The 26,290-nt window shown below is 38.3% G+C and overlaps 1 long non-coding RNA gene across 3 annotated transcripts in view; it reads left to right on the forward strand.

Moving 5' to 3' along the window:
* Positions 1–26,290, forward strand: part of LOC110484355 (uncharacterized) — a 158,307-nt gene that overhangs the window by 27,257 nt on the left and 104,760 nt on the right. Inside the window, exons 2-5 of one of the 3 annotated variants that reach the window (XR_014955221.1) lie at positions 10,378–10,441; positions 11,049–11,171; positions 12,862–12,997; positions 13,174–14,014. This is a non-coding gene — a long non-coding RNA (uncharacterized LOC110484355). Of the gene's footprint in view, positions 1–10,377; positions 10,442–11,048; positions 11,172–12,861; positions 12,998–13,173; positions 14,015–16,544; positions 17,106–26,290 lie in introns of those variants that run through there. The other 2 variants (XR_014955222.1, XR_014955223.1) reach the window with 2 other exon arrangements.

A 26,290-nucleotide genomic window follows, 5' to 3' on the forward strand; every position in this document is an offset into this window, starting at 1 on the left:
TATGGTTAGTGTAGTGATATTAATGATAAGCAAGAGGGGTAAAGCCAAAATGTGAGCCACGTGTATAGATGATAATAAATGACACAAAATATCTCCCACCTGCATTTCTGTGGACAGCTATGCATATAATTAAGCTTTTAAACACTCCTTAATGAGAGACTATAGGATTTTATCCCTTGGAGATCTTTCAGGAGATCATTATGTGTGAAGGATGAGTAAAATACACCTCACAGTATTCCCGAGCCAAGGAAAAGGCTGGTTGAGTCCTTGACATTTCTGTGAGTCCATGACAGTGAAAGTCATTATGCTTATGTTCCCAAAGTATGCATGTGGTTCTTGTTGCATCTCTGTTGCTTATTATTTTTTTTCTACAAATGTCTGCAGTAAATGCAGATTGAGATGTGATCTCAGTGACTTTTTCACTGTAGAGTCACAGATCCACTGGCCTAGAGGTAGCCACTGTCAGTGTTCTGAGAAGAACTGGCAGCTGTGATTCATCTCTGGGCCATGAATTAATGTGCCTTGAAAGTCAGATAAAAGCTGCAGGAGGTCTGCTTTCAAAACTGAGATCATAGGAATGCTTTAAAATTAGTAGAAAATTCATTTTCTGTTGGCTTTCATTTTTACTCCATTCTTGATAATGTGTCAAAATTGTCTTTTTAATTTAAGTAGGTCAGTGTCTGCATCTGATGACATTAATTCACACTTTCTGACTCACTTTCCCACTGAGTTACAAAGTCCAAAATCAACTGTTTACACCCTTTATTTATAAATGCTAACAAAATGAATTCTCTTTCCATGTGCGAGTGTTTTATTTGGGTCTTTCCACTGGGCTTGGGCACTAATTTCTTGCTTTCATTCATGCAGTGAACTCTATTCACTCATTTCAATCTTTTTCCCCTCAAAGCAGTTAAGAAGCATCAAAATATTTGCTTTCTGTGTCTTCAGATATTTGTAATGAACTGATCTGCTCAAACTTACTGACATTTATTTCCTCCTAGATAATTGTTGAAGTTCTTATGTTAAATGATTTTTTTTTCTGGCTAAATGTATTGACTCAGACTTCAGAATATAGCACTCACGTGGAAAGCTAAGCACAAAATATATTTTGAAACTGTAAATTAACAGATCAGAATAATCCTTTAACAGCTATATCTAATACCTCTTGAGGTAGGAGAAAGAGTCATTGATGCTGGAGAAGGCTGCTGAAAGAAACTTACTTAAGCCAACCTTCAAATCTGTGTGACTGAAGTTCCTGAGTCATGGGGAGGGGAAGGTGGGAGCAGGGAGGATTGCAGAGCAGAGAGAGATCTGTGTTGATCTGTGGTCAATATTTATTTTAATTGGCATTGTTCAACTTGAACATTATGATTTGGTCGAGCAGCACTCCCCAGATCAGTTGGGTGGTATGTGCAGGAATGATTTAAGAGCTTGGAAAATTATTTTTCACAGCATTTCTTTGGAATGGCAATCTGAAAAGACAATCTCAATGCAGTGTTGGCAATACAGAAGGGATTTATGGGAACAGAAATGATTTAAGGGGATGTGGATGCAAATAGCAAGAGGAATGTCAAAACTAGTAAAAGCTAACAGGGCTGGATAAAGAGAAGTTAAGGTATTTGGATTGCTGTTGTATACCCCACCAGTTTTAGAGTTTGTTAACTCAAATTGGCCCTGGTTCTTCCCACCTTGAGTTTCTGTGTTTTGGAATTTACAAATACAAGCACCACGTTCCTTTGCCATGGTCCTTGAAGCACATGGCAGCACAAACAGCCATGGCAATCCCCCACCAGTTTTATGGCTTTTGTTTGTGGCTGCAAGTGTGCAGCACACACAGTAAAAACAGGCACATCAAAACAAAACAGCGCAAAAAAAAAGTAAAAATACGTTGAAATTCATGTGAACTTTGGGGAGAAACATGATTTCAAGTTAAACCAAATGTTTCAGTTTGCTCTGCTTCAAATAAATAAAATAACCCAGTGGGACTACATCCCTGTAGTGAGACACAAACTTTACCTGCCAGTGATTTGAGGCAGATGTAGGCTCAGCTGGCTTGGCTGCAGTATGATGTGAAAGAAACACAAGCTTTTCAGGGTTTTATAGCTGGAGTTTTGCTGAGTGCAGCTGCTCCCTCAGCATATTATTAACTCAAAAACATGTTCATTAAAAAAAAAAGAAAAAAGAAAAAGATTCCTGGCACTTCTTTATCATACAGGGGATCTCTTGGGCTGTTCTGAGGGGATGTATTTGAAAATTGCTGGAGTGGAGGATGTGATGCACTAAGATTAGTATAAACAAAATGGAATCTAAATAATCGTAGTGAGTGTAAAAAAGAAGACAAAATGGGAAATATTAGACTTGTATCCACCTGGAGGTTTCCTTTATAGGCACCCAGAAACCTATCAGGGACTCGCATCCATCACAAGAAACTTATGAAAAAAACTCAGCACCCCCTTTTCTCCCTTTATTTTATTTCAGCAGTGGCTGCATAGTTTCTAAAGAGATGAATAATACTGTGGTGGCAATAGCTTTGTAGAATCACAGGATAATTGAATGTAAGGCTGGAAAGTGCCTGCTGAGGTCTCTCCTGCCCCAGTGGGAGAATCAAGTACATCTGTCTCTTAGCACATTTGTCTTCAGGGCTTCCAGTGATGGAGGGCCATGCTTTCCCTGGGCCTGCCTGATAGCTTTATTAGCCTCTCCCCAGTGCATAACTCATCTTTGCTGTTGAAGTTTAATTCCATAACTTCACGTCTGTTTACTCCTGGAAGTCTAAATGGTTTAAGAGCTGTTCTCATTTTTGTTATTTTAACACTGCTCTCACCCTCATCCTCTTTTCTCTTAATTAAGGAGCATCAGCCTTTCCTTTCTCCCCCTCCCCTGTTTCCTCATCTCCTTCCCCTTATCACTTATTCCCACTCTCACCACCCCTTTGCAGACTCTCTAAATGGTGCACTTAGTTCCTAGTTTGGTGTTTCCAGGGCAGGCATCCAGAACTCTCCTGGCACAGTCACAGGAAGGGCTCCATCTCCAGCCTTTCACAGGCAATATTGTAAAACACATCCCAATGTGATGCCTGCTCTCTCCACAGAACACAACTTTTGATTTATGTTCAGCTTGTGATCCATGGCACTCCTTAAAACCTCTTAGCAGCTGCTGCTTAATCATTCTTCATTCTGGCTTTGTGCATACAATTTCCCTGATTTAAGCTAAGCATTTTGCACCTGACTTTATTTGATGCTAAGCAACTTCTGTAATTGTCTAGATTCATATTGAGTTTTTATCACATCCCAACAGACTAACAGTTCCTTCCAATTTAATATTTTCTGAATGCTTAGAAATATTTACTGGAAGTACAGGTTTACTCCTACTGAGGTTATACTAAATGCTTTACTAGACACTGCCTGTTATGGACTGGAAAATATTTGGAAAATGCTATTTCAGGATGAGTATTGGATTTAGCCCAAAAATGTACTGTCTGGGACAAATTTGTATGGAGGAAGGTGCTGTAGTGATATTATCAGCAAGTACTGGTTTGGAATTGACTTTGCCACAGGAATCATATTTCAGACTGTTACAAAGTTTTCTAGGGGCAAAGAGACGTATGTACTCTGTCTTAAGAGATCTGTGATGTGAAAAATAAGTTTGTATGCTTCCTACTTGTTTTGTGTTTATTTATTTGACATGGAATAGAATAAGGCTCTGGCCTTATTCCACTGTAATACATCAGCATGTAATGAGAAGAGTTGGAAAAAGTGTGATTTTACTGAGTAAATCTATGTACTGAGTAAACACTGAACATTGTAGTACACTACAGAACATTGTAACATGCCTTTCAAATTTACATAAACTAAAGTATTATATATTGTCAGAGAGCAATCCTGTTTTCTCTACTATTTCTACATTTTTGTAACAAAACCCCAAGTCTGGCAAATTTTAATAATTAAAAAACCCTAAACTGACAAAAACATCTTAAAATATCCCAGAACAGATATTCAGATAGCCTTTTACATGCTGCTCTTTTAATGAGGACCACTGATTTACCAATGGACTAATGAAGCACTCTTGGGATAATGTGGGTGGCTCTTGCAGCATTTCCTGTGGTAGTTTTCTCTACACCTGCTGGCAAGCTGAATATCACTTGGAAAAAGCAGTTGTCTCTGGAGTTCCCTTATGCCATGCCATGGGCAGGGCAGGAAAGATGAGGTTTAGGGCTTCAATTGCTTTTAATTTTCCTAAGCAAGTTGGTCCTCTTTTTGTCTTTTCCATCATTTCTCTTTGAAGGTGGTTCAGTGATATATTATTCTGTCTTAAATGAGAAAATATCCCAAATGTGAGCACTAAGCAGTCTTTGATGCTTCCTGGCAGCCCTTGACTGACCTATCTTTATAAACTCTCATGCATTTATCTGTTACTAGTGTACTGCATTAAAACTCACCAGATATTACATGCACATGATGCTAACACATTTTGCGTAAGCCACATGTCCAAGGATGTTTTACTGTGTTCTTACAAGAAGTTAGAACAAATGTCACCCTGCTTGAGGGATTTACAGGACACAGTTCAGCTGATTTCATTCAGTCTAACATAACCCACACTGTTCTCTCACATGAAACACCTATTTAGTACTAGAATCCACACACCTGCCTTCTAAACCAGCTTCATTCACTGTTTGATTTATTGATCCATTAAGTGGGTTTTCAGACCTAACAAATAGCCTCGGATAATAATTTCACTCCCTTTTTTCCTCTGGGACAGCAAAGGTCAGTTTCTGTTGTAAACTCTTAACTCCAAACTGGAATTAGCTGGAGATCATTAGCACTCAATATAAATTCAGCAGAAAGCTTGAAATGAGCTGGTAGTCCAGCTGGGCTTAAACAGGACTTCCATCCTGAAAGTGGAGGTAACTTGACCTCAGCATTTTTTTAGTGTCAGAATTATCTAATGCTATTGTTGCTGCTGTAACTTTGAGATATTCATATAAAGTTAACACTACTGGTTGCTTTTGGGGCTCAAAAAAAAAAAAAAATAGTACCATTGCCTCATGAAAATCACCCATGGTGTACTTTTGTGTTCTTCTATTCCCATGCAGACACTAGTTGTACCTATTCTTTGGAGATGATTTGAAATGAGAGCCTCATCTTTCATGCTCTGGGGTTTGTTATCACGAGAAACCACTAAATCAATGAATACAGTGGGCAGCAGTTCCTCAGAAATCTAAAATTCATCTTAGTGACTCTGAAAAGGTTCTTGGCTTTTCCTGGCTAACTATCTGAATTTTTCAGATAACAGCATTCCCTTCTGGTTATTTTTTCCCCCATTAACAAGTAATATTAATCTAAATTTGCTTTCTAGGTATTCTGCTTATTCCATATAGTCCTGTTTTCTGGGGAATACCCTCTTTTTATTGATCTTCTGTGCTTTAAAATGCATTATTACAATATAAGAAAGATAGTTTCAGCTATAGAGTTTATTTTTATTGTTTTGTTTCTTACATTTAAACAAAGTTTCCTGAAAACCTAAGCAAATTAGTGGGCCAATGCAATTTTAGGGCCTTAAAATAAATGAAACAATTGTAAAGATATGGCTGCCAGCCAAATAGGTGACATACAGTCACCCATTTAGGGTCTCAGGATGCAGGAAAGGCTCGCTGAAGGCAGTTGGAAGCAAGAACAGTTCTCCCAGCCTCTGTTTTATGGTTGTTTGTCTATCTGTGGGAGAGATGAGGAAAAGATGAAAGAATCTGATCTAGGAGCTGGTAAAAGGACAGGAGACGGAGCTTAGTGTGTCATGGAGAAGGTGTCCCTGAGGAAACAATTGTTGGACTAGGAGAGATCTGGAAAAGTGAGCAGAAAATTGTCTCATGTTTCTTGATTTCACTTGTGCTCAAGAAAAGAGCACCTTGTACATTTCTGTAAATAAATTAGGCAGCGTTGCGGAACATTTACCACTTTCCTTTTGGAATGGAAGGGAAAAAAATGGTTCCAGCTTTTCAAAAATTGTTCAGCTTTTTCATCCAGTTTTCTGTACAATACCTGGTACTTGTTCTCTCCCTCACTTCCCCTGCAGTGTAAGCCATTGCTGCCATAAACTGGGGGCTGCTGTGAAAGAAAATCTTACTCCAGGCAGACATTTCCTGTTGAAAGATGAAACCTTGCATTTTAGCAGTGCTCTTACTTTGCTGACCCAAAAATAAGTGGCTCAGTGGCTTAACCTTTTCTGATTGTAAGGAAGGGAATAGACAAGCCTGTACTTTGAGAAAAAAACCTCATATATTTCTTCAGAACTTTGAAAGACTTACAAAATTAGCTATATATCATTTGTAATGCCCAATGGTAACTTTTTTAATTCCAGGGGTTTTTTTTAATGCAAGTTAGCTTTTTCAGAATCTGAAATGGCATCTGAAATGAGCTGTAGCACTTATAAATAGTTATTTGTTTTTCTCCATCATAACATTACTCTTTTGTGAGGATTTTAAAATTTCTTCTGGATTTTGAAAATTATTTGGAAAAAATTGAATGAATAGGACTGAATTTTGAAGTCAGAGGTGGTCTTGGGCTGCAATTTGTGTCAATTTAATTCCAGGATTACCTGCAGATGGTATCTGCAGACCATTCCTCAAGTGTAATGACATAAGAATCAATAAGAATAATCTCATATTTGATTGCTCATTCTTTCCCTGTTGGTCACTACAGAAGGCTCATTAATATGAGCATTTTATTTTATGAAAGTGCTATTCTGTTTAATGGGAAAATGGAAGCTATTTAAAAATAAGTATTTTTCCCCAGAATAAGAAATATTTTCTCTGTATTGTCTGTTCAATCCAAAGATTGAAAAGTTCAGCTGAAATCCCCTTTTTGGCTGCAGGGTTCCTTAAGAGAACTGTCCGTGCTACATGTTCTGGCAGAAATGTACTGCCACTTTCATCTGCTATTTTTTGGCCTTCAGAGAAGAATGGTGCCCCCGTCATGAAGATTGCCAGTAACTTTTATTTTGCAGTCTAGCTGAGAACCTAATCCTTGGGAATAGAAACCAATTTAATTTACATGGGATACCAGAAGAGGTTCTCTGGAAAAAAAAGATGTTGGGATATTAATGGATTTTGCTGTTTTTTAAGAAAGCCAACATTTATGCGGAAAGAAAACACTGAGAGCTAACATCATTTTTATGTGAAACTCCTGCTTTTATTAATAAATAACAGGAAAAATAGAAATAACAGGAAATAGAAATGCTTGGCAGTGTTGGTCCTCAGAACTAACTCTAAGAAACTTCCTAACCTGTTTCAGACTATGAAGGTCAGCTGTGAATTTAGAGAGAAGTGATAGGGGTAGGAATAGAAAGTCCAAACAAATAACTTTAATAGTGCATTTTTTCAAGTCCTGCCTGATAAACAGGTCACACTGTAAAGCCCTGTGAGATGTGTCTTCAGAAGTGATGGGCAGACTTCAAGGGAGTTTCACAGATACGTCCCCATTTAGAAATGGTGACAATTTTCCAGTTCAGAACAAACATCTAGTGATATAAACCAGTGTCTGTGACAGCCATGGGAACTGGTTAACTGGGGAGCATGCTTATACATGAGAACGATGTTCTATTCCTTCAGCAAATACGATGAATTTTCCATCTTGGTGTTCCAGTAAGAAAGAATATGAAAGGGAAATTGTTTCACTGGCTGAGATCCTAAATATGGATAATTTCTTTGTAAGCCTCCTTGAGAAACAACGTGGGCCCAAACTATTTATTTCATCATAGATGAACCTGAAAGAAGAGCAGTGTAAAATGGCATAGCCCTCTGAAGTCTGTTCTCTCACAGCTTGAATGAGTGCACTGAGCTTTCATGAATCCTGACAAGCATAACTGGGATTAGAATAAAGTAAAATATAATGGAAGTTCTTTGTGTATGGGAAAGTTTCCACAACAGAGAACATAATGTGAAAGATATCCTTATAAAAATGAATGTAATTTATGTATGGTTTGCAATATTCTGTGCAAAATAGCCACATTGGGAAAAAGCCTGAGATGATGCCAATAAGTGTTTTTGATTGAAGATATATTTTAAATCTTTTTAACTTGGTTAACTTTAATTTGTTCCTGCCATGGTCAGGGACACGTTCTACTTGGGCAAACCTGATCTAGAGGAAGGTGTCCCTTTCCCTGGCAGGGAGCCTAGAACTGGCTGATCTTAATGGTGCCTTCCAACCCAAACCATTCTGTGATTCATTCTATGATTCAATATGAATTATAGCGAAATCATTTTCAAATATGACTAATTAAGGAAGCTGATGTTGAAACTTAATCACTGTGAAACTTGGAAGAAGAAAATAGAGTAAGACTGCAGGGTTGCAATTCTGAAAATGTATTTTATGTTTCATGTGCATAAATATATTTCATAGGGTCTCAAATACGTCCTGAAAATGTTTAAGACACCAAGATAAGCACAATTTTGGGAAAGTGAGAAGAGTCCTTCAGCATTAATTAACACAACTTGTCATAATTATATGAATAAACACTTCCAAAACACTTTTTGAGAGTGTCAAAAGTCTTCCCCTTTGTCACTGCTTTTTGGAGATGCCAAAATATTATCATGACACTTGAAGAGTCCTGCAGCCTGCTTGGCCACACTGCTGATATATGAGAAATAACCTGAGGGGGATTTAGTGAGAGCAAAAGGACTGACTGGTGTTCCCATGCGTTTATTTGATTTACTTTTAATAACTTACCACATAAATCATTCAGACACAGCTACTCAGATTTAATAGTGAGCTACAGTAGCAACTCTAAAGATTTTTTTTTTTCACTAAGCAAATATTACTGAAAACATATTCTGAGTTTACATTCTTTCTTCACTCAGGGATTTCTCACTTCAGAAATACTTTAAATTATGGATAGAAATTAGACTACTGAGTACTATTTACTCTGCATAGTTGTGATTTAAAATGTGATTGTATTCCAAAGGGCAACCTGGTATAAATATGGAAGATCTATGTCTTTGAGCTTATGATTAGTTTTGGTTTAGATTTTATAAGTAAAAGGATTTTTTAAGTCGATTTTTGCCACCTCTCAAAAAGGTCCATCTCCTTTTCCACTTTTCTCTTCCCCTTTTCCTTTTGCTCTTTCCCTTTTCCCTTTCTCCTCATGCTTAACCCTGTGATTTTGGTTGCTTGGTTTCTGTGGTGGGTTGGCCTTGAGCTGGACACCATGTGCCCACCAAATCTCCTCTGTCACTCCCTCCTCAGGAGGTCAGGGGAGAGGAACTGTAAGGAAAAGCTCGGACTGAGGTGAAAGAGGGAAAATTCCCTTGTTTAAGTAGAAATATTACAACTAGCTGGTTAGGAGGAACCCAAAATCTGATGTATTCCATATTGTTAGGAAGAGTACATCTATGCTTTAAATAGAAGGTCTTTTATTTTTGCACTGTATCAAACAGTATTCACAATTAAACCTGGAATTTTGTGGAATATCCTTGATTTCCTGACACTTCTGTCAAAGAGAGGGGCACTACAGAGAAGCAATACTGGGACTTGGTCATATCTGAATATAAACAAATTAAACTTGCATCAGGTTTTCTAACGTGACATAAGGGCACAGGGCAAAGCTATTTCCTAAAGGCCTTTCTTGCCTCCTGAAAACATTGCCATGCCTTGGAAAAATCCATTCAGTTGTATTTATATCATTAAGCACAAACCAAGGTAGAGTTTCTAGATCCAGAGTCATGGAGCAGTCCCTCCTTGAATCCAGATTACATCAGGATTAAAATTCTCCATTTCACGTTTGTCTTGAAGAGAGCTGGCTGGAAGACTCCAAAGTGGAGCCAGGGAATGAACTAAAAATTATGTGGACAACCAGAAGGTTCAATGCTCAACTGAGGCTTCTGGTCCTCTATTCCCAAGCAGTAAAGGTAAAGATAATGATTTGTTAAGCAGCAAAGGTATGCCTTTGATTCCTGTCCCAAGCTGCTAAGGAAAATGTGGACCCCTCTAAATATATACCTGACACTCCCTACAAAGGGAGACTCAAGTTTGGCTTTCTCCACTTGTGTATTATTTTTAGCTTAAGTGAAATTAGCCCATCTGCTTGTTTTACTAGGAATTTTTTAAGAAGAGCCTTTCTGAAAAAAAAAAAAAAAGTCCTCTTTTCTCTTTTATAGTGAGCACACATTCATCCAGACCATTTTTTCTTATTTTAAACTAAAACTAATTACATACCTTTTCCATATATGAAAGAAACATATGCATTTTATTATATTTTCATATGGTCGAGGCAGTCTTTCTTCACAATATACTACGGGATGAAAAAAGAGAGCCGTGGATGCTCTTTAGAGCTGCAGCCATCTTTATGAACCCCTATTTATTAATTTCCTTTCCTTCTTTTCTCCAGGGAGCCTTGAAGGTGGCCAGGGTCATCACAGCAAACTGAAAACTGATTTGAAGCCTCAGAGGAGGTAATAATGCTTTCTCATTCCTCCCTTGTTTAAGCCTGACAAACTAGCTGTAACTCTCTGCAGATTAGTAACATGCAATATGGCATGGTAAGACAGACCAGGTTTGTGTGCCCTTAAACTTCATTAAGGGTCTTACCTTCCCATCTGATTAGATTTTTGTTTGGATCTGAGCTGCAGTAAAATCTGGGTCACTGGGTTAATGAACAATAAGAAACAATTAATTCATAAATCTGCCAAGTGATGATGTGGAATACATTTTAAAGTCTGTAAGGATTTGGAGGATGCCTGTTTTCCCTTTTTGTCTTGCTAATGTAGAATGCACTTTGCTTGTTCCAGTTTTGGAGACATTTTAACTCCCTAAATAACGAGCCATGCTTTCACTTGCCCACATTTTGTATTTTTTAAGCTGTGTAAATCCTTTGGCTGCTCGGTGAGTATTTGTGAGCATGAGCAGTAAACCTCTCTCTGAAAGTGAGTGGCCGATTTTATGAGTGTTGAATGGGTAACCAAAACAATAATGTTTCTCTTCCACTTCACAAGAAAGAACAGAGGGTTTGCATTCAAGCCATTTTAATCATATCACTATCATACTGTGCCCTTTATCTAGAACTAAATATCAGCCAAAGTTTACTTGAAAACGAGCCTGGGTTTTGCTCAAATAAGCTAATGAACCTTTGTGAACTTCCAAGACTGGGCTGAATTTCAACTTTGGAACAACACTTGAAGCCAGGTGAGTTTTACTGTAAATATTTCCACCATGGTTCTAGCAAAAATCTGAACTTGTTTAACTAAATGCTTTTGTAACAGTGAGGACTGGATGACAGACTTTTTGTTATGAAAAAACCTGAAAAGTAAGAGCAGTGATAATATGCTACTGGTGAAATTGTGTGCTGCGTTTCTAAAAGTGCAGATTGAAACATTAAATATAAATGTTCTCTTTCTTCATCTATACATATTCATATATAAATGTTCTCTTTCTTCATCTATACATATTCATATATAGGTACTAATAGAAAATGTCCTCAATTTCAGTTGCATGCCTACAAAAATACTGAATGTGCTCTGTAGGTATATAGATTTGTAAAACCTAAGACAAAATGAACGTTACTAGTTACACGATTTCTAATCTATGTAAACCCATTTTTAAGGGGTTTGAACTTAAATATAACTTACAGAAACGAAAGAAAATAAAAGGGGGGATTCAGTGCAAGAACTAAGTATCACCTCAGAAGCAACAGCAAATTTTGTATACTTCTGGTAAACAGACAAGAGCATAGAACTCTGTGCTGATCCATAAATTCCCCTCTGTCTCTACCCTCCTACCCCAGAACATTACTTGGTTTCATAAGCAGATGGAGCTAGCATGGAGATGCCTTTATATAGCAATGCAATTGCTTCAAGATGGACCACAGTGCTTGATAAAAATAAATAATGAATAAAGAACAGTATATGCTGGGCACTTGACTAGCCTGAAACATAGGGATTTAGTGATCATTTTTCTGAAAAGCATTTGAAGTTTGTTCCAAATAGTCAAAAATGCAGCAAATACATGTAGCCAATTCTCCAAGGTCTGTGAGTGTGGAGGCAAAATGGAACAGTATTGGGATAAGTACCCTCACACGGGTGCAAAACATGTGATTTGATGAAGAAACAGGTAATTATCAGAATAACATTCACTTTGAGCTCTTACTAGCTGGTGGCATTGTGGTATCCCAAGGGTTAAGGTTTTGTAAGCTTCTTTAAATTGTTGAGTAAAGATTGTGTAAAAGTTTTCTTTCTATAGCATTAATCTGTAGATTAATGTTTCCTGTGTTTTAATGACATGTTCCCCAGCCGCAGATGAGTGGTATAAAAAATGTTTAATTAGAGTCAGTCATAGCCTGCTGGCAAGCAATGACCTTACCTTCAACCCAACATGCTGGAAAAAGAACTTGCAGCCTTTTTTGTTCTCTTTTGACATAAAGACATAATCTGTATTATTTTGCATATTCTGCTGAATGTTAACCATAATAACAGAACAGCATTATCAGTGTTTTCCAAGCAATTTTTTTGTTATTTCCTGCTTGGGATTTACTGAGAGAGCTGTGTTTGTGGAAAGGGAGACAGAGACATAGAGGGCTGAAAGTTCAGCAGGTTTTTCTGAGTTTTGGACTGCAACTTCTGTTTTGTTGTCTGTACCTAAAAGCAAAGCACTAGCTAGTCTAGCCTGATTTTAATGTAACCACTGCACTTAAGGCTTCCACTCACCACTAACTATTCCCTGAGGCGTTTATTAGTTCAGGCATGTATTCCATAAATTACACAGAGGGCACGATACTGTGTTTCAGTTTATCATCTAGATACGTCTGTGTTTTTAATCTCTTTTGGACGATGGAAGCAGGGGGTTTACTTCTTTTACCATGCACTCTCCTGTTTCCTAGTGAAAAACAAGCTTTCCTAGGAAAGTTTCTCGTGCTGCATCACAGAAAGGAAGAAAATCTGTCTGCCATTATATGCTGATACAATTAAATACATGAGCTGGCTCGCATTGACATGACTTGGCTGCAAGTCAAGAAGGTACCCATAAAAAACCCCTAAAATCTGTGTGTGCATGCATTCATGTGTGCCTGTGTATAAAAAATAACTGGGACACGCCAATTATTTTTCTCCTGGTTTTAAAATGGACTCCACACTTTTATCACTGCCAAAATAAAAGAAAATAAACCAAGTTTTTCTTTTGACCTGTCTTGCAGCCTTTATCAGCTTGGTAAACGTACACTGGGAAACCAAAGAGAAACTATTGGTGTTCTTTAGCAGAAAGAGTGAACCAAAACCAGACTTTCTGACAGTTTATGAGAGCATGTAAAAAGATCATTTCCTGCCAAAGTCCCTAGCTATAACTGGAAGATCAAAATGTCCTGATTGGGAGATTGTGTTAGTCACAAAATATGATATACACGTTGCATTTTGGAGGTATCATCTACTTAACACTTACTGTTGCTGGACTGGGAAAAAACAGTGCATATGTTGCTACCTTATTGAGTGCAGCAGTAATAATGAAAACGGCAGAGAAGGTGGAGGGGAGAAGGAAGTTACTGCTGGAAGGAGCCAGCATTGTGCTGAGAGGACAATGCTGGAGTGTGAGTGAAATTCCCTCCAGTTACCTCTGGATCGACTCAGCCCCACTACCTATGAACTTCTGGCTCCCTGACAGAAAACCCAGCCATGCACCATTCTGCTTATGCAGAGAGGAAAACCAGCTCAGCCTGCCAGCACACACTGTCTTGCTCTACTGCCCTGGTGCCTCTGATGCTTTTATTTTCCAGTTGCCAAACTCGGAAACAGGGTCTGCTGCAGCTCCTGGGTTATTTGCCAGCCTGTCAGAACTCTCCTGCAGATGCTGAAGGTGCAGTTATGTATTTCAGTGCATGTATGATTAACTCAGGTATAATATCATCTCCTCAGCACACATGGAAATGCTAAGTGTGCAGTAATGAGTAGGACAGGTTGAAAGTTATTTATCAAAGCTGTTTTTAAATGTAAAACTGTTCATTTCATGTTTTACTTGGAAATTAAATTATCTATGGAAAGAAACCCAAAAGGTGCCCCAATGAAAAATCTGTCTGGGAGTGTGGATATGATGACCAGTGAAAACTACTTTGGGTTTTTTATGCACCCATTTCCCCTGTGGGCTAGGGCTCAGACAGCTCTCATGAAGCACCAGGTTCAACAAGAGAAGGGATTGTAAAGCATCAAAAAATAAGTTACTTGATCAGGAACCCTAATCAAGAGATGACAATGCAGTGACAAAAGGCATTTTACCATGACTGTGTTAATATTTTCTCAATCTACTTTTTTCTGTAACAAATGTAATACTTTTATTTTTTAATGCAGTGGATTTTTAATGAAATCAAAAGTTTTTCTAAGAAACATGGATTAAAACATCTGACTTTTATAAAAAAATTCTCAATATAAAAAAAAAATTCCTGACTTAATATAATAGTAACCAACAAAGCAGAGCTTGTGTAAGAGTTTTAACTGGAAATACTGTTATTTCTGCTCTGGTGCATATAAATGTGATGGATTCCTACTGCGAGGAAGACAGAAACTAGAGGAAATAAGGGAGCTACTACACTAAATCAGCCCTGTCCCTGCCCTTGCAGCTGCTGGTGTTTGGTCATAGTCCACAAAGAAGTGTGTAATGCTAAGGAAGCAAAAGAATCATGAGCTACATTGAGTGTGATGCTGATAAAAGCCAAACATTTTTAACATTACTTTCAAATCTATATATTTTTTTATGTTTGTGTATCCTGCAATAACTTTTTATTATCAGGTTTTGTCTCCACCTCTTCCTGTGGCACTAATGTCTACAGCTGCATCTTGATGGTAGAAACAGATTTTAGTTTGTTCTCACATTTTTTTCTTATTTCAGTTCCTGTCTTGAGTTTATCATACTTGTATTATTGCTGATCTCGTCCATCAGTGATTTGTGTGATGGGGGGAGGTGGGTCACAGGGGTCCTGTCCACCTTAGATGCAATTCACTATATCTTTCTCTGTGGGTATTTGCAAGTAGGGTGGTAAAATCCTCCCTCCTTTATGAAGGAGAGAGACTTGGCATGTAAAGGGCAGCTTAAAAGATTGCCAGCCCTGCAGCAAGATGTGGCTGTCTGGCAAAGGCTGTGACAGCCTTCCTCAGCCAACCCACCTTGTTCTGCTTTCAGTCTGGGTTCACTTCCCATTTTGCTTGGAAGACAGAAACGTGCTAAACTACAGGAACCTTGAAAATAATTTTGTCAGAGATTTGTGCATGCAGACTGCTCTTTTTGCTTGTAATATTAAGAGGACAATAGAAATGCTGATGTTGTAGAACCAGAGAATCATTTAAGTTGGAAAAGATCTTTAAGACCATCAAGTCCAACTGTTGTATCTGTTTTACTGTTTAACCATTTTATCCTTGTGTAATCTCAGTCTTATATTTAAAGAGGACCCCAGCATTTAGGAACAGAGCACAGGTTACAAAAGATTTGTTTCAAAATAAACATATTGAGAAATGTTCTTCGTAATCTATTGGTCACTCAAAGTGCAATTCCAAATAGAGTTTATTGTCTTTATTTAGTAATGTAAGTTTTCACTTTCATGCCCTGTTCCTATTAATCCAACTGAGATGCCCATTAATCTGGTATTCCTCTTATCACCATACTTTGAAACACACCAAATTTTCACCAGAAATCATGACATATATGTAAGTCTTCTCTCAGTTAGGAAAAGAAAAAACCCAAACCACTTTGGTGTCTATAGGCTAATTGTGAGTTCTATAAAACAAAAGATAGTGGCTTTTTAATTCAACATTATTTTGGTTCAAAGCTATCAATTAATGCCTTTCTTGACATGTTAGCACTGAGGAAGACAATATATTTCTGTGTGAACTAAGGAGTGGCTGCAGTTTCAGTGATGAAGCCAGATCATTTGGCTTCATCACTGAAACATCCACCACGGCTTTCAGCAGGGAAGAGCATAGAAAAACCTACTTAGTACTGCATTTTTCTGCTCCTATAGCATTTCTTTATCATAGAAGGTACAGATTAAGAGTGTTGTTTGCGGAGCTCTGTGAAGACACTACAGATAACACTCTGTGCTTCCCAATTATCCTCCAGAACCCGTACTGCTCCTTCTCTGCCAGAGCCTGTGGGGCCCTGGGGACCCCAGGTTCACGGTGGCTGTGGTGATGGCATTGCCACAGAGCACTTGTGAACTTCCAGGTTCTGGTGGTAGAGTCTTGGGTGCTGGATTTGCTCAAATTGACTGCCAAAGTTGCAGGCCATAGAATCATTTGGCTTGGAAGGGACCTTAAAGATCATCTTGTCCAACCTCCCTGCCATGGCCAGGGATAATTTTCACTAGAGCAGGTTGTTTAGATCCCTATCCAGTCTGGTCTGGAATGTTTCCAGGGATAGCACATCCACAGCTTCTTTTGGCAAGCTGTTCCAGTGTCTCACCATCTTCACAGTAAAGAATTTCTTTCTAATATCTAAGCTAAATCTACTCTCTTTCTGCTTTTGCCATTTCCTTTTGTCCTGTCACTCCAGGCCTTGGTAAATAGTATCTCTCCATCTTTCTTGCAGGCTCCCTGGTCCTGGAAGGCTGCAATTAGGTTACTATGAAGCCTTCACTTTTCCAGACCAAGCAACCCCAATTCTCCCAGCCTTTTGTCACAGGAGAGGTGCTCCATCCCCCTAATTATCTTAGTGGTCTCCTCTGGACTTGCTCCAACAGGTCAGCAGCCATGGGGTTGTAGGCACACAGTTTGTGGTGATTGGGGTGGGGCTGTGGCTGAGCCTCATCCCCAGTGGGCACAGCTGTGAGCAGCAGGTGAGCAGCACTGACAGCAATGAGCCAGGGAGAGCCCAGGGGCACTGAGCAACCACCAAAGGGAGCAGAGGGCACACAGGGGCAGTGAATCAACATCAGGGGATAAAAGGTTGGGCCGAAGGACAGGAAGGGTAGGTGCTTGCAGCCTTCTGGAGTGGAGTTACTCTGTGTGGGTTGACGCCTTCTGGAATTCTATGGTGATGCTCTGTGTGTTGTGGCCATCTCAAGTGTGACATGTGCTGCCACTGACCAGCTGGGAATACTGGGAAGCCAAATCACCCATTCCACCCTCAGCTGCTGTTGTTACCAGACACGTAAGTCAGAAGTTACTTGATTTGTTTCTGAGGTCATTTGTGGGGAAGAGGAATGCAGAAGAACTTGTGTTTCTAAAACTGTTACTTCCTAATAGATAAAGTAGTATATAATTCAAAACGCTGCTTTGGGACTTGTCTTTTAGGCATGCATGTATCTCCTGACCATTGGAATTTTTAAATTGGTTCTGTTAAAGTAATTAATGTTCTGCATTTTGTGACGAGTACCTTTCACCAAGCTTTGTGTTTCTATTCTGATCATTTTACCCTAAGTGTTTTTTCCCCTCCAGGTGGATGTATCCACTTTATGGTTTAGTAAGAGACATGGTAGTTTTCATGTGCATTGTAATGTTGATGGTTTTATCTGGTCTTGAAGACATCTGTTGGGCTTTGTCAGCTCTGTGTCACAATTACTTGCTGTTCTAGTTCTGTCAGCTGTTTTAAGATATAGATATTGCTCGGATGCTGTCTCTGACTGAACCTTGCTGTAGGCACAGCTTGTGGCAATTGGGAATGGCCAATGGGCCGCAGGTGAGCAGCATTGAAGGCAATGAGTGCCCAGGGGCACTGAGCAACCACCAAAGGGAGCAGAGGGCACACAGGGGCACTGCATCAACATCAGGGTGTAAAGGGTTGGGCTGAAGGGCAAGAAGGGCAGGTGCTTGCAGCCTTCTGGAGTGGAGTTACTCTGTGTGGATTGAATCCTGAAATTCTGTGATGAAACTGTGTGTTGTAGCTGTCTCGACTGCCACGTGTGCTGCAACAATGGGGTTTGCTGTGAGTAATTTTGTAAGAACTTTATAATGATTTAATTAGAGCAAGGATTTTTTTAAGCTGCAAAACATGGGACTAAATGAAGTGCAGGATCTTCACACCTCTGTGTGGGAAATGGTTTTCTATGTCACACAAAAATGCTGCTGGCTGACAAGACAAGTCTAATTCTCCACACAACCTGACACATAAATTTGCAAGATGGCTTTTTGGAAGAGGAAGGGTGGCCATGTTTCAGTAGGATGTTACTGAGATATTGCAATAGTGTTGGTGTCTGATAGTTGTGGCGTTTTTGGTAGCGTCTGTATTTAAAATTTAGGGCCTTCAATTTTGAGGTATTGTAGAGAGAAAAATGTTGTGATTATTTGAAAAATAGCCAGTATTTTCTGTAAATATTTTATTCCTTTATATTTTGAAATGTCAAAAGTGATTTTTAAAATACATTGTGGTAGTCAATATTTTGGTGAGGCTTTTCTAAATAACTGTGCTTTTCATTATTTTAAAATTAAGGGAGTTTGTAAAATGATTCTGAAATCTATTGAAACTTGTTTTTTTTTTATTTGCCTACTTCTGTCTTTGTTCACTGTGTAGCACACTGACAATTAACAACTGGCACAGCAAAGTGTGTCTGCCCGTATGATTATAGCTTTGGTGCACTTATCATGTAGACAGAGTTATAAAGACACATTCAGGGTGTTCCTATTCAAAATGTCTTCAGGCAATATGTTTTTCAGGTAGATAATTCCAAAAGAAAATATACCATCATACTGGAAGGGCTTTAAAATATTGCTATTTGATATCAACAAAGAATGTGTTCAATCCAGATGCTTTAACTAGAGGAAGGCCTTTTCAAAGGGAAAGAGTTTGAGATGGAGCTGTTTCTTTTTGAGGGAAACTTCTCATTTTCCATTAGGTGATTGGAAACTAAGGGCTATTATCGTTATTGCTTTTATTTTATTCCCCAGCCATGACTGGGAGTCAGGAACCACACCTGCAGCAATGTGAGTGCTGAAATGTATGTGTGCAAGTGATGTTTATGGCCACGGTTTCCTTCATTGGAGCCCTTCAGCCTAAGGAGCAGCCAGTCTGGTTGGCTGACAGATTGAACATCATCAAAACTATTAAAATTCCTCTTCAGCCAGCCAAGTGGATGTGTATTCCCACTTCATCCACACCCCAAATTTCCCTGTCTTTTTCCCGGACATCAGAAACTGGTCTGTCAGCAGCACAGCCCAGCCACATCTGCACATAACAACGATTCAGATTAATAATAAAACACACCTCAGCTGAGGTTTTCTTCCCTAGTACAGGATTTTCTAGCACAGTGTTTCTCTTTAGCAGCTCATTTGACACTGGTCGCCTGACCTCTGCTACCATAATAGCTGTTAATGGAAACTTCACCTCATGCAACGATAAGATGGATTTTTGGCAGCTGTGAGAGATTATGAAGAGTAAGAACAATCTTAGCTGGAATCAGAAGAAAAGAAAGCATCTGTACCTTGAGAAACACTCAGCTGGTTTTCATTACACACCAAGCCTATATTTATTACAAAGACTAGCCAAGAGACAGAAAATGATCGGTCTCTGCACTCGGGGCAGGGAGACAGTGTCGGCTTGATAAATTCTTCCTTTCTTCTTGCTTGTGTGACTACAAGTGACCAGAGCTATTCAAAACTAATGGCTTTCTGTCTCACAGACCATCTTATGAGCTGCTCTTCATCACAGTTTTCTTTCAGTGTTGCCCCCTTATCTCCAGCTGAGATTTTTTTTTTTCTTTCTAAAATGTTTAGCAAAGGAGGTGAGGAAAACCAAGGAGGGGAAAGTTACTTCTTTATACAGGAATTTTATTACATCAGATAGCAAATAAATGAATAATTTCTTTAAGGTCTTTGTCACTAGAAACATCTTTTCCTAAGCATGAGTAAGATGGTGAGAAACATCTCAGGCCATGGAGATCAATTAAGACTCAGAATTTGAAAGCTCAGTCGTAAAAAGTGAAAAGCAGAAAACCTCTGTTGTAGAGAGTGTTTGGTAAAAAAAAAAAAAAAAAAAAAGAGGGGAAAAATGTCAGTGAATATAAGAAAAAAAGATATTTATTTTTCTGTCTTCTATCCAAGCCTGGAAAACACCAGATTGAGCTGAGCTGTCACTAAAGATTAGGAGACAACAGCTACCAACCACAAAACATTTGGATGTGTCACTAAAGGCGCTGTGAAGGGAGCCAAGTGAGTCGAGTAAACAGAATGCTGTGGCAAAAAACTTTGATTTAGTTATAACTGGGTAAACATGGGGCTTAACTTCTGTAAACAAGTGTGGAGTTTTGCCACAGACCCTTTACATCTGAAGTGAGAATTAAATTATACAAGGCAGAGGGGAAGGCCCTTCAGAATTTTTGTTTTCTGCTGAAATTAATTTGTAAATTACATGGGTAGGAGGCAGGAGTTGTCTTTTTAGCTCTTCCAAAAAGCATGAGAGTTAGAGGCTTCCATTACTTGTTTGATCTGCTGCAGCTGCTCCTGGAGAAGCTTGTTCCCTTGAAGTGGTAGGAGATGTAGTAGTATTTTCTACATTCTTCTGCAAAAACCTGGAAAGAAAGCAGAGCACACAACGTGCCTGCCACCATCACAACCCTCTCATTTTTATTTTTTTTTTTAAATCTGCTGAGGTTTTTGCACAAGAACTCTCTAATATAATGAAATTTAGATTGTGTAGAAATCAATACTGCTATCATTGCCAGAGGTACAGGAATTCAGTCCAGAACTTCAGGGATGATTTAAAACCAGCCTGTTCTTTAAGTGCCAGATGATGGTGTTTTAGATATGGGACTTCATCCACAGTTTATATAACATAAATTGGTGGCATGCAGGGACAGAATTTTCCCTTGTACAGCTGCAATTGAGTTCCTCTCTTCTCTCTAGGCATATTTATATATAGGAAATATTAACTCCTGAGATAAATTAATTCTACATGTCTTCTACCTGCTAAATGTCATGACCAGCTACCAATGTTGAGAAATTTGGCCTTCTGCTCACATACAAGAATTAAACCTGAAAACTTCATTTGGTTAATGGTTCCATACTAAAAACCATTGCAAATCACCAAACCTGATTTTAATATACTGTTTTAGTCATGCTTCACAAAGGTGTTTTTTTTTTTTTTTTGTAACATGAGCATTGACTGAAGTAAAAGGTGACTTGAAATAGAATCAGAGTTATAGAATTGGAAAGGACTTTAAAAGTCACCTAGTTCCAAGCCCCCTGTTGTGGGCAGGGATGTCACTCACTAGGTCAAGTTACTGATCCAACCTGGCTTTGAACACTTCCAGAGATGGGGCATCCACATATTCTCTGGACAAATAGATGGTTTGCAAATCAGTGTCTTCACAAGTAGTTGCTATAAACAATTTACATCTATCTAAAACACTCAATTGCTGTTAGGGTGTCTTACTCCCTCTTACCCACCTATGTGGATCTGGACCCTTGCTGGTGGAGGTTTTCTGCTGACAGTCTAGCTAGGTTTTCCAGGCAGAGATATAGAGAGGAAGTTACATCTACTGCAACTACTTCAGAGAAGTAGCTGTGCAAGTGATGACTGCTGGCACTGTGCTTGAAATTGCTAAAAAGAAGGAAATTCTTCACAGACTTCAAAGATATGTGTTTATTTAAAATGGAACTCCATTTTGCACCCTACTAAATTATGGTTGGAATTTGAAGGAAGTACTTTTTGTTGTCCAGTCTATGACAGCAGTCAGTGTACTTTTAGAATAAAAGATAAAAAGCTTTACTGGGGTTTTTAAAGTATGTTCCACTGGATCAGGTGTGGAGGAAAAGTGTTCCCCTGCAATTGGTCTGAAATAATTTATGGAATAGTGATTACTCTGTTGGTGAAATGCATATCAAAGAATCTCTCTGTTACATAAATTCTACTGGAACTGTTGAACAGCTATATGCATATCACAGTATAAAGAATGGTGTAGTGTGATGTCATAGCATAAGAAAATTGCCACCCAGGAAATCCTGAAATGCTTGTGTATAAATGGGTTTTAATAACTATATTTGCTTCATAAGGATTAATTTTATCCCACACATAGAGACTGAAAGTATTGCTTTAATTTGCAGTGCATTTCACATGTTTTTAGCCACCTAAATAGCTACTTTATATAAGGTATATATAAAATCTTACTTTTTACTCAGAGGTAAGAGACAGACACATTTTAGAGACTACATTGTCTTCATTCAGAAACCATTTTTAAAAGGGATGAACAGTCATTGGAGGTTCTTCTTCCAACCTTGCATTCTCCTCAGCCTTTCCCAGAAACATTTAGACCTGGAAGCACTCAGAAATGTAAACCCATCCATGATCAGAGAGGCAGTGAGGCTCACTTCTGGGCTTTCTCGTGTGCAAGAGAATGAATGGAGCAAAATAAGAAAGCCCCACCCATCCATTTGTGTGATGAATTATTTGTCTTTGGATAAATTGTTTAAGAAGCTTTTAAACACACCCAAGAATCTCTTGTGGCCTATGGGCTTAATTTTTGGTCTGACTTGAATAGCCAGGGTGTGAGACCAGACATAATGAAAGCTTTGGAGTGGTCCAATATTTGTTATTTTTGGCTGCTAGCAATGAAAATTTCTCTGAGCAGGTGTGTGTCATGATATGGCAATCCATGTGTCAATGTCTCAAACAGAATCTAGGAACAAGACCAAACTCCTCTGTACCACAATTATTCTGGCATATATTGGTTTTTATTTTTAGTTTCAAATACAGCTGCAAGTTTTTGTCCCAGTTAAGATCTGGCGAAAGCGAGAGATATTAAATTAAAAAAAACCAACAGGATACTTTCCAAGGAGCAGAAGCAGAATCTCATTTAGATTATACAAATGAGACAATCCACTAAATGAAAGCAGGAGAAGTTTAAAATCAAACTTTCCATTTTGGAAGAGCAGTGTAAAAGTAGCTTTGGAACTGGCTATAAACAGCTTTTGGAAAAGGGTGGTGGTGGGAGGGAGGGAGAGGACTGTCATTTGGCATGGACAATCCTATTAATAAGAGAATTTCTAAAGTCTTTGTTCGTGCTCTTGTCTTCTTCTTTCCTATTTTGTTATATTTCATATTTGGGCAATAGAACTTGCAAGACAACTATAATTTTTCTTGAGTTTGAAGCTTTTATTTTGGTACAGCTGAAGCTTATCAGTGGAAGGGAAAGGTGTAAGGAGAGGTGAGAATTTATGACGGGATAAATGGGGTCTCAATAATTCCTTCTGTGTTCCATGAACCCGATGGATAAAAAAACCCCTGTGTTACAGCAGTGAAGAAGCAGGGACAGCAACCCTGGCATTACTTTGGGGTTATGCTTGTGCCCTGTGCTACACAAATGCAGGAATTTCTACTAACGTGTCTGGATCATCCTCTTTATATATCGAATCTATAGTAAATATTTGTAGCTGCAGTTTAAAGTTTACATTCTTTGAATATACAGCATGTTGCTTACTGTAAATATTAAGATGCTAAAAGAGCTTTGTAAACCTTGTTATGTCACTTTGTATTTGAAGCCTTCTCAACTAGAAACAAGCACAGAACACCTTATTTCCAAGATTTCTTAAATGTGTTCTTTGCACTCGGGTTTTTAATGCATGTGTTTGATATAACATAGGCCCATTGTTTAATGGGAAATAACATAGACCACCATTCACTTTGTGAAAGAGTTACATTCAAAACCAGTTGTTCAGCTGTTAAATGAATTTTAGCTGAATTTATAAAGTGGTAAGGGGTTTTTTTATTTAGCTGATCTGTGTGGTGAGTCAAAGGGGAACTAATCATATGAAGAACTGGTTATCAACCAGCACTGACTTTGATAAGCTAGGGATTGTAAGGATAAAATACCCACAACTTTTTTTTTTGGGTTTTTTTACCAAGAATGCCTCTGTATTGAAACAATAAAAGAAAGTATATAGAGAATGCAAATAAACCAAACCTAGATTAGATTACTAGTTTAGTAATCTTCCCTAATAAAAATACAGGATTGGAAGAAGAGTTAAGAAAAATCACAGTAACAAATGTAAGAAACCGTGAGGGCATGAATTAATGATGCAGAATCAACTGCTCACAGATAATAAATATCTAGTTTAGGAAAGAGAAAGCCACACAGATTTCTGATAATGAATGTCTATTGTAATACCTACCAAAATGTCTGTCTGGCAGGGTTGTCTAAAGGCAAAGTAATAATTGAGCTAAATCTGGAGTGAAATTCAAATGTGCCAAGTAAAAGAACAAGATTTTTTTATGAGTCTTGAAATACTTTCACAATTTAAGTGATGGAGAGCGTGTTGGGGAGAGAGGAGCTGCAGAGAAGGCACAGCTTCAGATGTGTGTGTAGACATGGCTCCCTGATGCTTCAGCAGATCTGCTTTCATTCATACCAGCTGCAATTCTGACCCCTGGCACTTCCAGGCTTCCTTGCAGAGCATTATTTGATTAGAAAGCAAAATTAATGACTGTGAAATGTTTGAACAGAATGAGGGAAAAATTGTATTGCTAATAAATCTTGTGCATAATGCAGGGTTAGAGCAGCCCTGTGACAGTGCTGAACATCAAGGATGATTCTCCCAGCCTCAGTGGAACTGAGTTACCTCAGGGTAAAAGAAAAAAGAAATACTGATACATTATGGATTTGAATTTTATTCAGCTATGTAAACAACACTAGTCCACTGGGCCATGCCATATTCATCCTTTTGGTTTCTATTTTCTTTCTTCTTAAATAGAAAAAGAAAATCATTCTCCAAGTTGAGTAATTAATTGCTTTGTGGAAGACAGAGATTCTTTACTGTTGCCTCCATCACATTGTTGTTAAAAATGTTTCTGAGGATTGAAAACTTGTAAACAGCTTTTAAAAAATAAATACAAATAGTGGTTTAGAAGAGTGACAACCAAGTAAAAGATTGAAGTATTGCCTTTGAACACACAGTGATTATTAGGATACATGAGAGATGGAGAATAAAATATCTTCCATTTTAAAAATAAAGCAAACTTAGTATACTGAGGGTGTCTGCTTGCAAAACCTATAATTCTGCATTTTTGAAAGAAATTATTTCTTTCATAATGGTGAAGTTGGACATAGTTTGCAACATAATGAGTGTTGGCTAGTGGGAAAGATAATCTGGGATATTATTTACCCTTTTGCTTCCACAAAAGGACCTGTACAGTATTATTTCTGGTATAAGTCTCTATTCCAATTTCCATGCTTTGGTGACCCACTGGAGAGAGCACTACAGAGAAGGTGCTGCATGTGTGTGGCTCTGAATAGTGTCTTTTTCTTTAAAAGGCTAGTATAGATTTAACTGAAAAATGAAGCTCTGTTTTGTCTACTTTGGGGACATAATAGCATAATTACCTGAGCCTTGCAGCTGGCAGACTTTTCCCATGCAAATCTGGAGAACTCTTACAGGACTTAATGAAGATTTTGTGCTCTGATCAATTATCTGCAGGAAATAGCAGATAGATGCTGTAATTGGCAGCCTAAAAGGGAGTCAATTAGCACGATCTTTGCGGGACAGCAACCTTCCTTGGGGGGCAAAGTTAAGGCAATAGCATGTTTTCTTTGGAAAACACTTTTAAAGATTTGATCTAGCCTTGTAGTCCTTTTATCACGGGGAAAAAACATGTAGGTACACCAAAGAAAAAGAACAGGTTATTCATAACCACATTCCTAGCCTGAAAAATGCTTAATGGTTCCATGATGTGAGGAGCAGACAGACCTAATCCATGGCAGAATACACAGAGAGCTGGATGTGGCAGTGATGGGGATTACAAAAAATAGGAGCAAAAATTGAGAGATGCAGTAGATTTCCAGTAGATTTTAATTTCATTGTAGTTTATTGGCTGCTGTGGTATCTCCCATGCAATTCTTCACTGAATGTAGTGTTTTACAAGGAGGCTTGATTTGTCTCTGTATTTAAAGTCACTGTTTAAAAGCTTCAGTAATCTTTGACCATTTCAGAGCTTTGGATGATTGCTTGTTGCATATGTGATGAAATGAAACAAAACAGAAAAATTGTGCCAAAATGTGGCCTGTGTTCAGCTTAAACAAGTTATATTGAGAAATAAATAGGATTTAGTGTTGAAAGGCTGTTGTGGGTTTAATTTTCAGATTTCATGAGGGGTAAGTATTTGTACAAGTCTTTTTGCTTTTGTAGTGAAGTATCAAATTGGCAGCATTCCAGGCTGCTCTCCATTGCACACAAAATTGATTGTGCTGCTAAAGCACTTATTCTAATTTGTAGAAAAGAGGAGCAATAAAACTTCCACCTAAAAGTCAAAATGGGGGTGGGTGGTGGCAAGATACTTGTAATATAAATAAAACAATAAGTGTTTTTTTTTTAATTGCCTTCTCATTTTAGATGATGAAAAGATGCCCATTT

This window comes from Lonchura striata, chromosome 4 (assembly GCF_050655825.1).
Source record: "Lonchura striata isolate lonStrDom1 chromosome 4, ASM5065582v1, whole genome shotgun sequence".
Taxonomy (NCBI): Eukaryota; Metazoa; Chordata; class Aves; order Passeriformes; family Estrildidae; genus Lonchura; species Lonchura striata.